We start from the raw sequence: 14,096 nt of genomic DNA, 5'->3' as shown, positions 1-14,096 counted from the left end.
GGTCCTTGGTTCAAACCCGAGTTTTCCCTGTAACAGCACGGATCATTTCGTTTATTTTACTTAAATCGACATAACGCCTTGAACAAGGGGGAATAGCTCAGTGGTGTAGCATTGGACTGCAGATCGAGAGGTCCTTGGTTCAAAGCCGAGTTCCCCCTGTGACAGCACGGATCATTCCGTTCATTTTAGTTAAATCGACATTACGGCCTTGAAGAAGGGGGAATAGCTCAGTGGTGGAGCATTCGACTGCAGATCGAGAGGTCCTTGGTTCAAACCCGAGTTCTCCCTGTAACAGCACGGATCATTCCGTTTATTTTAGTTAAATCGACATTACGGCCTTGAACAAAGGGAGTAGCTCAGTGGTAGAGCATTCGACTGCAGATCGAGAGGTCCATGGTTCAAACCCGAGTTTTCCCTGTGACAGCACGTATCATTCCGTTCATTTTAGTTAAATCGGCATTACGGCCTTGAAGAAGGGGGAATAGCTCAGTGGTGGAGCATTCGACTGCAGATTGAGAAGACCTTGGTTCAAACCTGAGTTCTCACTGTAACAGCACGGATAATTGCGTTTATTTTAGTTAAATCGACATTACGGCTATGAACAAAGGGGAATAGCTCAGTGGTAGAGCATTCGACTGCAGATCGAGAGGTCCGTGGTTCAAACCCGAGTTCTCCCTGTAACAGCACGAATCATTCCGTTTATTTTAGTTAAAACGACAATACGGTCCTGAGCAAGGGGGTATAGCTCAGTGGTAGAGCATTCGACGGCAGATCGAGAGGTCCTTGGTTCTAACCCCATTTCCCCCTGTAACAGCACGGATCATTCCGTTAATTTTAGTTAAATAGACATTACGGCTATGAGCAAGGGGAATAGCTCAGTGGTATTGCATGCGACTGCAGATAGAGAGGTCCTTGGTTCAAACCCGAGTTTTCCCTGTAACAGCACGGATCATTTCGTTTATTTTACTTAAATCGACATAACGCCTTGAACAAGGGGGAATAGCTCAGTGGTGTAGCATTGGACTGCAGATCGAGAGGTCCTTGGTTCAAAGCCGAGTTCCCCCTGTGACAGCACGGATCATTCCGTTCATTTTAGTTAAATCGACATTACGGCCTTGAAGAAGGGGGAATAGCTCAGTGGTGGAGCATTCGACTGCAGATCGAGAGGTCCTTGGTTCAAACCCGAGTTCTCCCTGTAACAGCACGGATCATTCCGTTTATTTTAGTTAAATCGACATTACGGCCTTGAACAAAGGGAGTAGCTCAGTGGTAGAGCATTCGACTGCAGATCGAGAGGTCCATGGTTCAAACCCGAGTTTTCCCTGTAACAGCACGGATAATTGCGTTTATTTTAGTTAAATCGACATTACGGCTATGAACAAAGGGGAATAGCTCAGTGGTAGCGCATTCGACTGCAGATTGAGAAGTCCTTGGTTCAAACCCGAGTTCCCCCTGTAGTAGCACGAATCATTCCGTTTATTTTAGTTAAATCGACATTACGATTATGAACAAGTGGGAAGAGCTCAGTGGTAGAGCATTCGACGGCAGATCGAGAGGTCCTTGGTTCAAACCCGAGTTCTTCCTGTAACAGCACGGATCATTTCGTTTATTTTAGTTAAAACGACATTACGGTCTTTAACAAAAGGGAATAGCTCAGTGGTAGAGCATTCGACTGCAGATTGAGAAGTCCTTGGTTCAAACCCGAGTTCGTCCTGTAGTAGTTCGAATCATTCCGTTTATTTTAGTTAAATCGACATTTCGATTATGAACAAGTGGGAATAGCTCAGTGGTAGAGCATTCGACGGCAGATCGAGAGGTCCTTGGTTCAAACCCGAGTTCTTTCTGTAACAGCACGGATCATTCCGTTTATTTTAGTTAAATCGACATTACGGCCTTGAACAAGGGGGAATAGCTCAACGGTAGAGCATTCGACTGCAGATCGAGAGGTCCTTGGTTCAAACCCGAGTTTCCCCGTTAACAGCACGGATCATTTCGTTTATGTTAGTTAAATCGACATTAAGATTATGAACAAGTGGGAATAGCTCAGTGGTAGGGCACTCGACGGCAGATCGAGAGGTCCTTGGTTCTAACCCGATTTCCCCCTGTAACCGAACGGATCATTCCGTTTATTTTAGTTAAATAGACATTACGGCTATGAGCAAGGGGAATAGCTCAGTGGTATTGCATGCGACTGCAGATCGAGAGGTCCTTGGTTCAAACCCGAGTTCTCCCTGTAACAGCACGGATCATTTCGTTTATTTTAGTTAAATCGACATTACGATTATGAACAAGTGGGAATAGCTCAGTGGTAGAGCATTCGACGGCAGATCGAGAGGTCCTTGGTTCAAACCCGAGTTCTTCCTGTAACGGCACGGATCATTTCGTTTATTTTAGTTAAAACGACATTACGGTCTTGAACAAAAGGGAATAGCTCAGTGGTAGAGCATTCGACTGCAGATTGAGAAGTCCTTGGTTCAAACCCGAGTTCGCCCTGTAGTAGTTCGAATCATTCCGTTTATTTTAGTTAAATCGACATTTCGATTATGAACAAGTGGGAATAGCTCAGTGGTTGAGCATTCGACGGCAGATCGAGAGGTCCTTGGTTCAAACCCGAGTTCTTTCTGTAACAGCACGGATCATTCCGTTTATTTTAGTTAAATCGACATTACGGCTATGAGCAAGGGGAATAGCTCAGTGGTATTGCATGCGACTGCAGATCGAGAGGTCCTTGGTTCAAACCCGAGTTCTCCATGTAACAGCACGGATCATTTCGTTTATTTTAGTTAAATCGACATTACGATTATGAACAAGTGGGAATAGCTCAGTGGTAGAGCATTCGACGGCAGATCCAGAGGTCCTTGGTTCAAGCCCGATTTCCCCATGTAACAGCACGGATCATTCCGTTTATTTTAGTTAAATAGACATTAGGGCTGTGAGCAAGGGGAATAGCTCAGTGGTAGAGCATTCGAATGCAGATCGAGAGGTCCTTGGTTCAAACCCGAGTTCTCCCTGTAACAGCACGAATCATTCCGTTTATTTTAGTTAAAACGACAATACGGTTATGAACAAGTGGGAATAGCTCAGTGGTAGAGCATTCGACGGCAGATCGAGAGGTCCTTGGTTCTAACCCGATTTCCCTTTAACAGCACGGATCATCCCGTTTATTTTAGTTAAATAGACATTACGGCTATGAGCAAGGGGAATAGCTCAGTGGTATTGCATGCGACTGCAGATCGAGAGGTCCTTGGTTCAAACCTGAGTTCTCCCTGTAACAGCACGGATCATTTCGTTTATTTTACTTAAATCGACATAACGCCTTGAAAAAGGGGGAATAGCTCAGTGGTGTAGCATTCGACTGTAGATAGAGAGGTCCTTGGCTCAAAGCCGAGTTCCCCCTGTGACAGCACGGATCATTCCGTTCATTTTAGGTAAGTGGGAATAGCTCAGTGGTAGAGCATACGACGGCAGATCGAGAGGTCCTTGGTTCTAACCCGATTTCCCGCTGTAACAGCACGGATCATTCCGTTTATTTTAGTTAAATAGAAATTACGGCTATGAGCAAGGGGAATAGCTCAGTGGTATTGCATGCGACTGCAGATCGAGAGGTCCTTGGTTCAAACCCGTGTTCTCCCTGTAACAGCACGGATCATTTCGTTTATTTTAGTTAAATCGACATTTCGCCTTGAACAAGGGGGAATAGCTCAGTGGTGTAGCATTCGACTGCAGATCGAGAGGTACTTGGTTCAAAGCCGAGTTCCCCCTGTGACAGCACGGATCATTCCGTTTATTTTAGTTAAAACGACAATACGGTCCTGTACAAGGGGGAATAGCTCAGTGGTAGAGTATGCGACGGCAGATCGAGAGGTCCTTGGTTCAAACCCGAGTTCTCCCTGTAACAGCACGGATCATTCCGTTTATTTTAGTTAAAACGACATTACGGCTAAGAACAAAGGGAAATAGCTCAGTGGTAGAGCATTCGACTGCAAATCGAGAGGTCCTTGGTTCGAACTTCAGTTCTCCCTGTAACAGCACGGATCATTCCGTTTATTTTAGTTAAATCGACATTACGGCTAGGAACAAGGAGGGAAAGCTCGCATTCGACTGCAGATCGAGAGGTCCTTGGTTCAATCCCGAGTTCTCCCTGTAACAGCACGGATCATTTCGTTTATTTTACTTAAATCGACATAACGCCTTGAAAAAGGGGGAATAGCTCAGTGGTGTCGCATTCGACTGCAGATTGAGAGGTCCTTGGTTCAAAGCCGAGTTCCCCCTGTGACAGCACGGATCATTCCGTTCATTTTAGTTAAGTGGGAATAGCTCAGTGGTAGAGCATTCGACTGCAGATCGAGAGGTCCTTGGTTCAAACCCGAGTTCCCCCTGTGACAGCACGGATCATTGCCTTTATTTTGGTTCATTCGACATTACGGTTAGGAACAAGGGGTTATAGCTCAGTGGTAGAGCATTCGACTGCAGATCGAGAGGACCTTGGTTCAAACCCGAGTTCTCCCTTTAACAGCACGAATCATTCCGTTTATTTTAGTTAAAACGACAATACGGTCCTGAGCAAGGGGGAATAGCCCAGTGGTAGAGTATGCGACTGCAGATCTAGAGGTCCTTGGTTGAAACCCCAATTCTCCCTAAAATAGCACGGATCATTTCGTTTATTTTAGTTAAATCGACATTACGATTATGAACAAGTGGGAATAGCTCAGTGGTGTAGCATTCGACTTCAGATCGAGAGGTACTTGGTTCAAAGCCGAGTTCACCCTGTGACAGCACGGGTCATTCCGTTTATTTTAGTTAAAACGACAATACGGTCCTGCACAAGGAGGAATAGCTCAGTGGTAGAGCATTCGACTGCAGATCGAGAGGTCCTTGGTTCAAACCTGATTTCCCCCTGTAACAGCACGGATCATTCCGTTTATTTTAGTTAAATCGACATTACAGTTATAAACAAGGGGGAATAGCTCAGTGGTAGAGCGTTCGACTGCAGATCGAGAGGTCCATGGTTCAAACCCGAGTTTTACCTGTAATAGCACGGATCATTGCGTTTATTTTAGTTAAATCGACATTACGGCTATTAACAAGGGGGAATAGCTCAGTGGTAGAGCGCTCGACTGCAGATCGAGAGGTACATGGTTCAAACCCCAGTTCTCGCTGTAACAGCACGGATCGTTTCGTTTATTTTAGTTAAATCGACATTACGGCCTTGAACAAGGGGGAATAGCTCAGTGGTAGAGCATTCGATTGCAGATCGAGAGGTCCTTGGTTCAAACCCACTTCTCCCTGTAACAGCACGGATCATTGCGTTTATTTTAGTTAAATCGACATTACGCCTTGAACAAGGGGGAATAGCTCAGTGGTGTAGCATTCGACTGCAGATTAAGAAGTCCTTGGTTCAAACCTGAGTTCCCCCTGTAGTAGTACGATTCATTCCGTTTATTTTAGTTAAATCGACATTACGATTATGAACATGTAGGAATAGCTCAGTGGTAGAGAATTCGACGGCAGATCGAGAGGTCCATGGTTCAAACCCGAGTTTTACCTGTAATAGCACGGATCATTGCGTTTATTTTAGTTAAATCGACATTACGGCTATTAACAAGGGGGAATAGCTCAGTGGTAGAGCGCTCGACTGCAGATCGAGAGGTACATGGTTCAAACCCCAGTTCTCGCTGTAACAGCACGGATCGTTTCGTTTATTTTAGTTAAATCGACATTACGGCCTTGAACAAGGGGGAATAGCTCAGTGGTAGAGCATTCGATTGCAGATCGAGAGGTCCTTGGTTCAAACCCACTTCTCCCTGTAACAGCACGGATCATTGCGTTTATTTTAGTTAAATCGACATTACGCCTTGAACAAGGGGGAATAGCTCAGTGGTGTAGCATTCGACTGCAGATTAAGAAGTCCTTGGTTCAAACCTGAGTTCCCCCTGTAGTAGTACGATTCATTCCGTTTATTTTAGTTAAATCGACATTACGATTATGAACATGTAGGAATAGCTCAGTGGTAGAGAATTCGACGGCAGATCGAGAGGTGCTTGGTTCAAACCCGAGTTCTTACTGTAACAGCACGGATCATTGCGTTTATTTTAGTTAAATCGACATTACGGCCTTGAACAAGGGGGAATAGCTCAGTTGTAGAGCATTCGACTGCAGATTGAGAAGTCCTTGGTTCAAACCCGAGTTCCCCCTGTAGTAACACGAATCATTCCGTTTATTTTAATTAAATCGACATTACGGTCTTGAACAAGGGGGAATAGCTCAGTGGTAGAGTATGCGACTGCAGATCGAGAGGTCCTTGGTTCAAACCCGAGTTCTCCCTGTAACAACACGGATCATTATGTTTATTTTAGTTAAATCGACATTACGGCCTTGAAGAAGGGGGAAGAGCTCAGTGGTAGAGCATTCGACTGCAGAACGAGAGATCCTTGGTTCGAACTTCAGTTCTCCCTGTAACAGCACGGATCATTCCGTTTATTTTAGTTAAATCGACATTACGGCTAGGAACAAGGAGGGAAAGCTCGAATTCGACTGCAGATCGAGAGTTCCTTGGTTCAAAACCGAGTTCCCCCTGTAACAGCACGGATCATTCCAATTATTTTAGTTAAATCGACATTACGGCTAGGAACAAGGAGGGAAAGCTCGCATTCGACTGCAGATCGAGAGGTCCTTGGTTCAAACCCGAGTTCTCCCTGTAACAGCACGGATCATTTCGTTTATTTTAGTTAAATCGACATTACGACTATGAACAAGTGGGAATAGCTCAGTGGTAGAGCATTCGACTGCAGATATAGAGGTCCTTGGTTCAAAGCCGAGTTCCCCCTGTGACAGCACGGATCATTCCGTTCATTTTAGTTAAATCGGCATTACGGCCTTGAAGAAGGGGGAATAGCTCAGTGGTGGAGCATTCGACTGCAGATTGAGAAGACCTTGGTTCAAACCTGAGTTCTCACTGTAACAGCACGGATAATTGCGTTTATTTTAGTTAAATCGACATTACGGCTATGAACAAAGGGGAATAGCTCAGTGGTAGAGCATTCGACTGCAGATCGAGAGGTCCGTGGTTCAAACCCGAGTTCTCCCTGTAACAGCACGAATCATTCCGTTTATTTTAGTTAAAACGACAATACGGTCCTGAGCAAGGGGGTATAGCTCAGTGGTAGAGCATTCGACGGCAGATCGAGAGGTCCTTGGTTCTAACCCCATTTCCCCCTGTAACAGCACGGATCATTCCGTTAATTTTAGTTAAATAGACATTACGGCTATGAGCAAGGGGAATAGCTCAGTGGTATTGCATGCGACTGCAGATAGAGAGGTCCTTGGTTCAAACCCGAGTTTTCCCTGTAACAGCACGGATCATTTCGTTTATTTTACTTAAATCGACATAACGCCTTGAACAAGGGGGAATAGCTCAGTGGTGTAGCATTGGACTGCAGATCGAGAGGTCCTTGGTTCAAAGCCGAGTTCCCCCTGTGACAGCACGGATCATTCCGTTCATTTTAGTTAAATCGACATTACGGCCTTGAAGAAGGGGGAATAGCTCAGTGGTGGAGCATTCGACTGCAGATCGAGAGGTCCTTGGTTCAAACCCGAGTTCTCCCTGTAACAGCACGGATCATTCCGTTTATTTTAGTTAAATCGACATTACGGCCTTGAACAAAGGGAGTAGCTCAGTGGTAGAGCATTCGTCTGCAGATCGAGAGGTCCATGGTTCAAACCCGAGTTTTCCCTGTAACAGCACGGATAATTGCGTTTATTTTAGTTAAATCGACATTACGGCTATGAACAAAGGGGAATAGCTCAGTGGTAGCGCATTCGACTGCAGATTGAGAAGTCCTTGGTTCAAACCCGAGTTCCCCCTGTAGTAGCACGAATCATTCCGTTTATTTTAGTTAAATCGACATTACGATTATGAACAAGTGGGAAGAGCTCAGTGGTAGAGCATTCGACGGCAGATCGAGAGGTCCTTGGTTCAAACCCGAGATCTTCCTGTAACAGCACGGATCATTTCGTTTATTTTAGTTAAAACGACATTACGGTCTTTAACAAAAGGGAATAGCTCAGTGGTAGAGCATTCGACTGCAGATTGAGAAGTCCTTGGTTCAAACCCGAGTTCGTCCTGTAGTAGTTCGAATCATTCCGTTTATTTTAGTTAAATCGACATTTCGATTATGAACAAGTGGGAATAGCTCAGTGGTAGAGCATTCGACGGCAGATCGAGAGGTCCTTGGTTCAAACCCGAGTTCTTTCTGTAACAGCACGGATCATTCCGTTTATTTTAGTTAAATCGACATTACGGCCTTGAACAAGGGGGAATAGCTCAACGGTAGAGCATTCGACTGCAGATCGAGAGGTCCTTGGTTCAAACCCGAGTTTCCCCGTTAACAGCACGGATCATTTCGTTTATGTTAGTTAAATCGACATTAAGATTATGAACAAGTGGGAATAGCTCAGTGGTAGGGCACTCGACGGCAGATCGAGAGGTCCTTGGTTCTAACCCGATTTCCCCCTGTAACCGAACGGATCATTCCGTTTATTTTAGTTAAATAGACATTACGGCTATGAGCAAAGGGAATAGCTCAGTGGTATTGCATGCGACTGCAGATCGAGAGGTCCTTGGTTCAAACCCGAGTTCTCCCTGTAACAGCACGGATCATTTCGTTTATTTTAGTTAAATCGACATTACGATTATGAACAAGTGGGAATAGCTCAGTGGTAGAGCATTCGACGGCAGATCGAGAGGTCCTTGGTTCAAACCCGAGTTCTTCCTGTAACGGCACGGATCATTTCGTTTATTTTAGTTAAAACGACATTACGGTCTTGAACAAAAGGGAATAGCTCAGTGGTAGAGCATTCGACTGCAGATTGAGAAGTCCTTGGTTCAAACCCGAGTTCGCCCTGTAGTAGTTCGAATCATTCCGTTTATTTTAGTTAAATCGACATTTCGATTATGAACAAGTGGGAATAGCTCAGTGGTTGAGCATTCGACGGCAGATCGAGAGGTCCTTGGTTCAAACCCGAGTTCTTTCTGTAACAGCACGGATCATTCCGTTTATTTTAGTTAAATCGACATTACGGCTATGAGCAAGGGGAATAGCTCAGTGGTATTGCATGCGACTGCAGATCGAGAGGTCCTTGGTTCAAACCCGAGTTCTCCATGTAACAGCACGGATCATTTCGTTTATTTTAGTTAAATCGACATTACGATTATGAACAAGTGGGAATAGCTCAGTGGTAGAGCATTCGACGGCAGATCCAGAGGTCCTTGGTTCAAGCCCGATTTCCCCATGTAACAGCACGGATCATTCCGTTTATTTTAGTTAAATAGACATTAGGGCTGTGAGCAAGGGGAATAGCTCAGTGGTAGAGCATTCGACTGCAGATCGAGAGGTCCTTGGTTCAAACCCGAGTTCTCCCTGTAACAGCACGAATCATTCCGTTTATTTTAGTTAAAACGACAATACGGTTATGAACAAGTGGGAATAGCTCAGTGGTAGAGCATTCGACGGCAGATCGAGAGGTCCTTGGTTCTAACCCGATTTCCCTTTAACAGCACGGATCATCCCGTTTATTTTAGTTAAATAGACATTACGGCTATGAGCAAGGGGAATAGCTCAGTGGTATTGCATGCGACTGCAGATCGAGAGGTCCTTGGTTCAAACCTGAGTTCTCCCTGTAACAGCACGGATCATTTCGTTTATTTTACTTAAATCGACATAACGCCTTGAAAAAGGGGGAATAGCTCAGTGGTGTAGCATTCGACTGTAGATAGAGAGGTCCTTGGCTCAAAGCCGAGTTCCCCCTGTGACAGCACGGATCATTCCGTTCATTTTAGTTAAGTGGGAATAGCTCAGTGGTAGAGCATACGACGGCAGATCGAGAGGTCCTTGGTTCTAACCCGATTTCCCGCTGTAACAGCACGGATCATTCCGTTTATTTTAGTTAAATAGAAATTACGGCTATGAGCAAGGGGAATAGCTCAGTGGTATTGCATGCGACTGCAGATCGAGAGGTCCTTGGTTCAAACCCGTGTTCTCCCTGTAACAGCACGGATCATTTCGTTTATTTTAGTTAAATCGACATTTCGCCTTGAACAAGGGGGAATAGCTCAGTGGTGTAGCATTCGACTGCAGATCGAGAGGTACTTGGTTCAAAGCCGAGTTCCCCCTGTGACAGCACGGATCATTCCGTTTATTTTAGTTAAAACGACAATACGGTCCTGTACAAGGGGGAATAGCTCAGTGGTAGAGTATGCGACGGCAGATCGAGAGGTCCTTGGTTCAAACCCGAGTTCTCCCTGTAACAGCACGGATCATTCCGTTTATTTTAGTTAAAACGACATTACGGCTAAGAACAAAGGGAAATAGCTCAGTGGTAGAGCATTCGACTGCAAATCGAGAGGTCCTTGGTTCGAACTTCAGTTCTCCCTGTAACAGCACGGATCATTCCGTTTATTTTAGTTAAATCGACATTACGGCTAGGAACAAGGAGGGAAAGCTCGCATTCGACTGCAGATCGAGAGGTCCTTCGTTCAATCCCGAGTTCTCCCTGTAACAGCACGGATCATTTCGTTTATTTTACTTAAATCGACATAACGCCTTGAAAAAGGGGGAATAGCTCAGTGGTGTCGCATTCGACTGCAGATTGAGAGGTCCTTGGTTCAAAGCCGAGTTCCCCCTGTGACAGCACGGATCATTCCGTTCATTTTAGTTAAGTGGGAATAGCTCAGTGGTAGAGCATTCGACTGCAGATCGAGAGGTCCTTGGTTCAAACCCGAGTTCCCCCTGTGACAGCACGGATCATTGCCTTTATTTTGGTTCATTCGACATTACGGTTAGGAACAAGGGGTTATAGCTCAGTGGTAGAGCATTCGACTGCAGATCGAGAGGACCTTGGTTCAAACCCGAGTTCTCCCTGTAACAGCACGAATCATTCCGTTTATTTTAGTTAAAACGACAATACGGTCCTGAGCAAGGGGGAATAGCCCAGTGGTAGAGTATGCGACTGCAGATCTAGAGGTCCTTGGTTGAAACCCCAATTCTCCCTAAAATAGCACGGATCATTTCGTTTATTTTAGTTAAATCGACATTACGATTATGAACAAGTGGGAATAGCTCAGTGGTGTAGCATTCGACTTCAGATCGAGAGGTACTTGGTTCAAAGCCGAGTTCACCCTGTGACAGCACGGATCATTCCGTTTATTTTAGTTAAAACGACAATACGGTCCTGCACAAGGAGGAATAGCTCAGTGGTAGAGCATTCGACTGCAGATCGAGAGGTCCTTGGTTCAAACCCGAGTTCTCCCTGTAACAGCACGGATCATTGCCTTTATTTTGGTTAATTCGACATTACGGTTAGGAACAAGGGGTTATAGCTCAGTGGTAGAGCATTCGACTGCACATCGAGAGGACCTTGGTTCAAACCCGAGTTCTTTCTGTAACAGCACGGATCATTCCGTTTATTTTAGTTAAATCGACATTACGGCCTTGAACAAGGGGGAATAGCTCAACGGTAGAGCATTCGACTGCAGATCGAGAGGTCCTTGGTTCAAACCCGAGTTTCCCCGTTAACAGCACGGATCATTTCGTTTATGTTAGTTAAATCGACATTACGATTATGAACAAGTGGGAATAGCTCAGTGGTAGGGCACTCGACGGCAGATCGAGAGGTCCTTGGTTCTAACCCGATTTCCCCCTGTAACCGAACGGATCATTCCGTTTATTTTAGTTAAATCGACATTACGATTATGAACAAGTGGGAATAGCTCAGAGGTAGAGCATTCGACGGCAGATCGAGAGGTCTTTGGTTCAAACCCGATTTCCCCATGTAACAGCACGGATCATTCCGTTTATTTTAGTTAAATAGACATTGGGCTATGAGCAAGGGAAATAGCTCAGTGGTAGAGCATTCGACTGTAGATCGAGAGGTCCTTGGTTCAAACCCGAGTTCTCCCTGTAACAGATCGAATCATTCCGTTTATTTTAGTTAAAACGACAATACGGTCCTGAGCAAGGGGGAATAGCTCAGTGGTAGAGTATGCGACTGCATATCGAGAGGTCCCTGGTTCAAACCCCAATTCTCCCTGTAACAGCACGGATCATTTCGTTTATTTTAGTTAAATCGACATTACGATTATGAACAAGTGGGAATAGCTCAGTGGTAGAGCATTCGACGGCAGATCGAGAGGTCCTTGGTTCTAACCCGATTTCCCCCTGTAACAGCACGGATCATCCCGTTTATTTTAGTTAAATAGACATTCCGGCTATGAGCAAAGGGAATAGCTCAGTGGTATTGCATGCGACTGCAGATCGAGAGGTCCTTGGTTCAATCCCGAGTTCTCCCTGTAACAGCACGGATCATTTCGTTTATTTTACTTAAATCGACATAACGCCTTGAAAAAGGGGGAATAGCTCAGTGGTGTCGCATTCGACTGCAGATTGAGAGGTCCTTGGTTCAAAGCCGAGTTCCCCCTGTGACAGCACGGATCATTCCGTTCATTTTAGTTAAGTGGGAATAGCTCAGTGGTAGAGCATACGACGGCAGATCGAGAGGTCCTTGGTTCTAACCCGATTTCCCCCTGTAACAGCACGGATCATTCCGTTTATTTTAGTTAAATAGACATTACGGCTATGAGCAAGGGGAATAGATCAGTGGTATTGCATGCGACTGCAGATCGATAGGTCCTTGGTTCAAACCCGTGTTCTCCCTGTAACAGCACGGATCATTTCGTTTATTTTAGTTAAATCGACATTACGCCTTGAACAAGGGGTAATAGCTCAGTGGTGTAGCATTCGACTGCAGATCGAGAGGTACTTGGTTCAAACCCGAGTTCTCCCTGTAACAGCACGAATCATTCCGTTTATTTTAGTTAAAACGACAAAACGGTCCTGAACAAGGGGGAATAGCTCAGTGGTAGAGCATTCGACGGCTGATCGGGAGGTCCTTGGTTCTAACCCGATTTCCCCCTGTAACAGCACGGATCATTCCGTTTATTTTAGTTAAATAGACATTACGGCTATGAGCAAGGGGAATAGCTCAGTGGTATTGCATGCGACTGCAGATCGAGAGGTCCTTGGTTCAAACCCGTGTTCTCCCTGTAACAGCACGGATCATTTCGTTTATTTTAGTTAAATCGACATTTCGCCTTGAACAAGGGGGAATAGCTCAGTGGTGTAGCATTCGACTGCAGATCGAGAGGACCTTGGTTCAAACCCGTGTTCCCCCTGTAACAGCACGGATCATTGCCTTTATTTTGGTTAATTCGACATTACGGTTAGGAACAAGGGGGAATAGCTCAGTGGTAGAGCATTCGACTGCAGATCGAGAGGACCTTGGTTCAAACCCGTGTTCCCCCTGTAACAGCACGGATCATTGCCTTTATTTTAGTTAATTAGACATTACGGTTATGAACAAGTGGGAATAGCTCAGTGGTAGCGCATTAGACTGCTGATCGAGAGGTCCTTGGTCCAATCCCGAGTTCCCCCTGTAACAGCACGGATCATTCCTTTTATTTTAGTTAATTCGACATTACGGCTATAAACAAGGGGGAATAGCTCAGTGGTAGAAAGTTCGACTGCTGATCGAGAGGACCTTGGTTAAAACCCGAGTTCCCCCTGTAACAGCACGGATCATTCCCTTTATTTTAGAATCAAGGTCCTCTCGATCAGCAGTCGAATGCTCTACCACTGACCTATTCCCCCTTGTTCCTAACCGTAATGTCTAATTAACTAAAATAAAGGCAATGATCCGTGCTGTTACAGGGGGAACACGGGTTTGAACCAAGGACCTCTCGATCTGCAGTCGAATGCTCTACCACTGAGCTATTCCCCCTTGTTCATAGCCGTAACGTCTATTTAACTAAAATAAATGCAATGATCCGTGCTCTTTCAGGGTGAACTCGAGTGATAACCACTACACCATAGATACGTGGTAACACAAGAGATCTTGCTAAATTATGTCCAATCACGATTGTTAAAACGTGTATCTACCAGGGCTCGAACCTGAGACCTTCCGCGTGTTAGGCGGACGTGATAACTACTTCACCATAGATAAGTGGTAATACTGAGTTTTTTAAGAGAGATCCCCAGCACCCA

The 14,096-nt window shown here is 45.2% G+C and overlaps 5 non-coding genes across 5 annotated transcripts; all 5 read left to right on the top strand.

Annotated features, from left to right (window-relative positions):
- Window positions 1-1,902: 1,902 nt before the first annotated feature.
- Window positions 1,903-1,974, top strand: TRNAC-GCA (transfer RNA cysteine (anticodon GCA)). The gene has a single exon. It is a non-coding gene; the product is annotated as a tRNA-Cys (tRNA).
- Window positions 1,975-8,312: 6,338 nt separating this feature from the next.
- On the top strand, window positions 8,313-8,384 carry TRNAC-GCA (transfer RNA cysteine (anticodon GCA)). Its single transcript has one exon. It is a non-coding gene; the product is annotated as a tRNA-Cys (tRNA).
- A 3,113-nt stretch (window positions 8,385-11,497) lies between these two features.
- On the top strand, window positions 11,498-11,569 carry TRNAC-GCA (transfer RNA cysteine (anticodon GCA)). The gene has a single exon. It is a non-coding gene; the product is annotated as a tRNA-Cys (tRNA).
- Window positions 11,570-11,885: 316 nt separating this feature from the next.
- TRNAY-GUA (transfer RNA tyrosine (anticodon GUA)) lies at window positions 11,886-11,958 on the top strand. The gene has a single exon. It is a non-coding gene; the product is annotated as a tRNA-Tyr (tRNA).
- A 1,588-nt stretch (window positions 11,959-13,546) lies between these two features.
- On the top strand, window positions 13,547-13,618 carry TRNAS-GCU (transfer RNA serine (anticodon GCU)). Its single transcript has one exon. It is a non-coding gene; the product is annotated as a tRNA-Ser (tRNA).
- The last annotated feature ends 478 nt before the right edge of the window (window positions 13,619-14,096 follow it).

The sequence above is a fragment of the Phalangium opilio genome, unplaced genomic scaffold, assembly GCF_054372755.1.
Source record: "Phalangium opilio isolate 3A_F unplaced genomic scaffold, DU_Popi_V2 ptg000487l_1, whole genome shotgun sequence".
Lineage (NCBI taxonomy): Eukaryota > Metazoa > Arthropoda > Arachnida > Opiliones > Phalangiidae > Phalangium > Phalangium opilio.
Note: the sequence above shows the minus strand (reverse complement) of the source record. Positions and strands in the feature narration are given on the sequence as shown.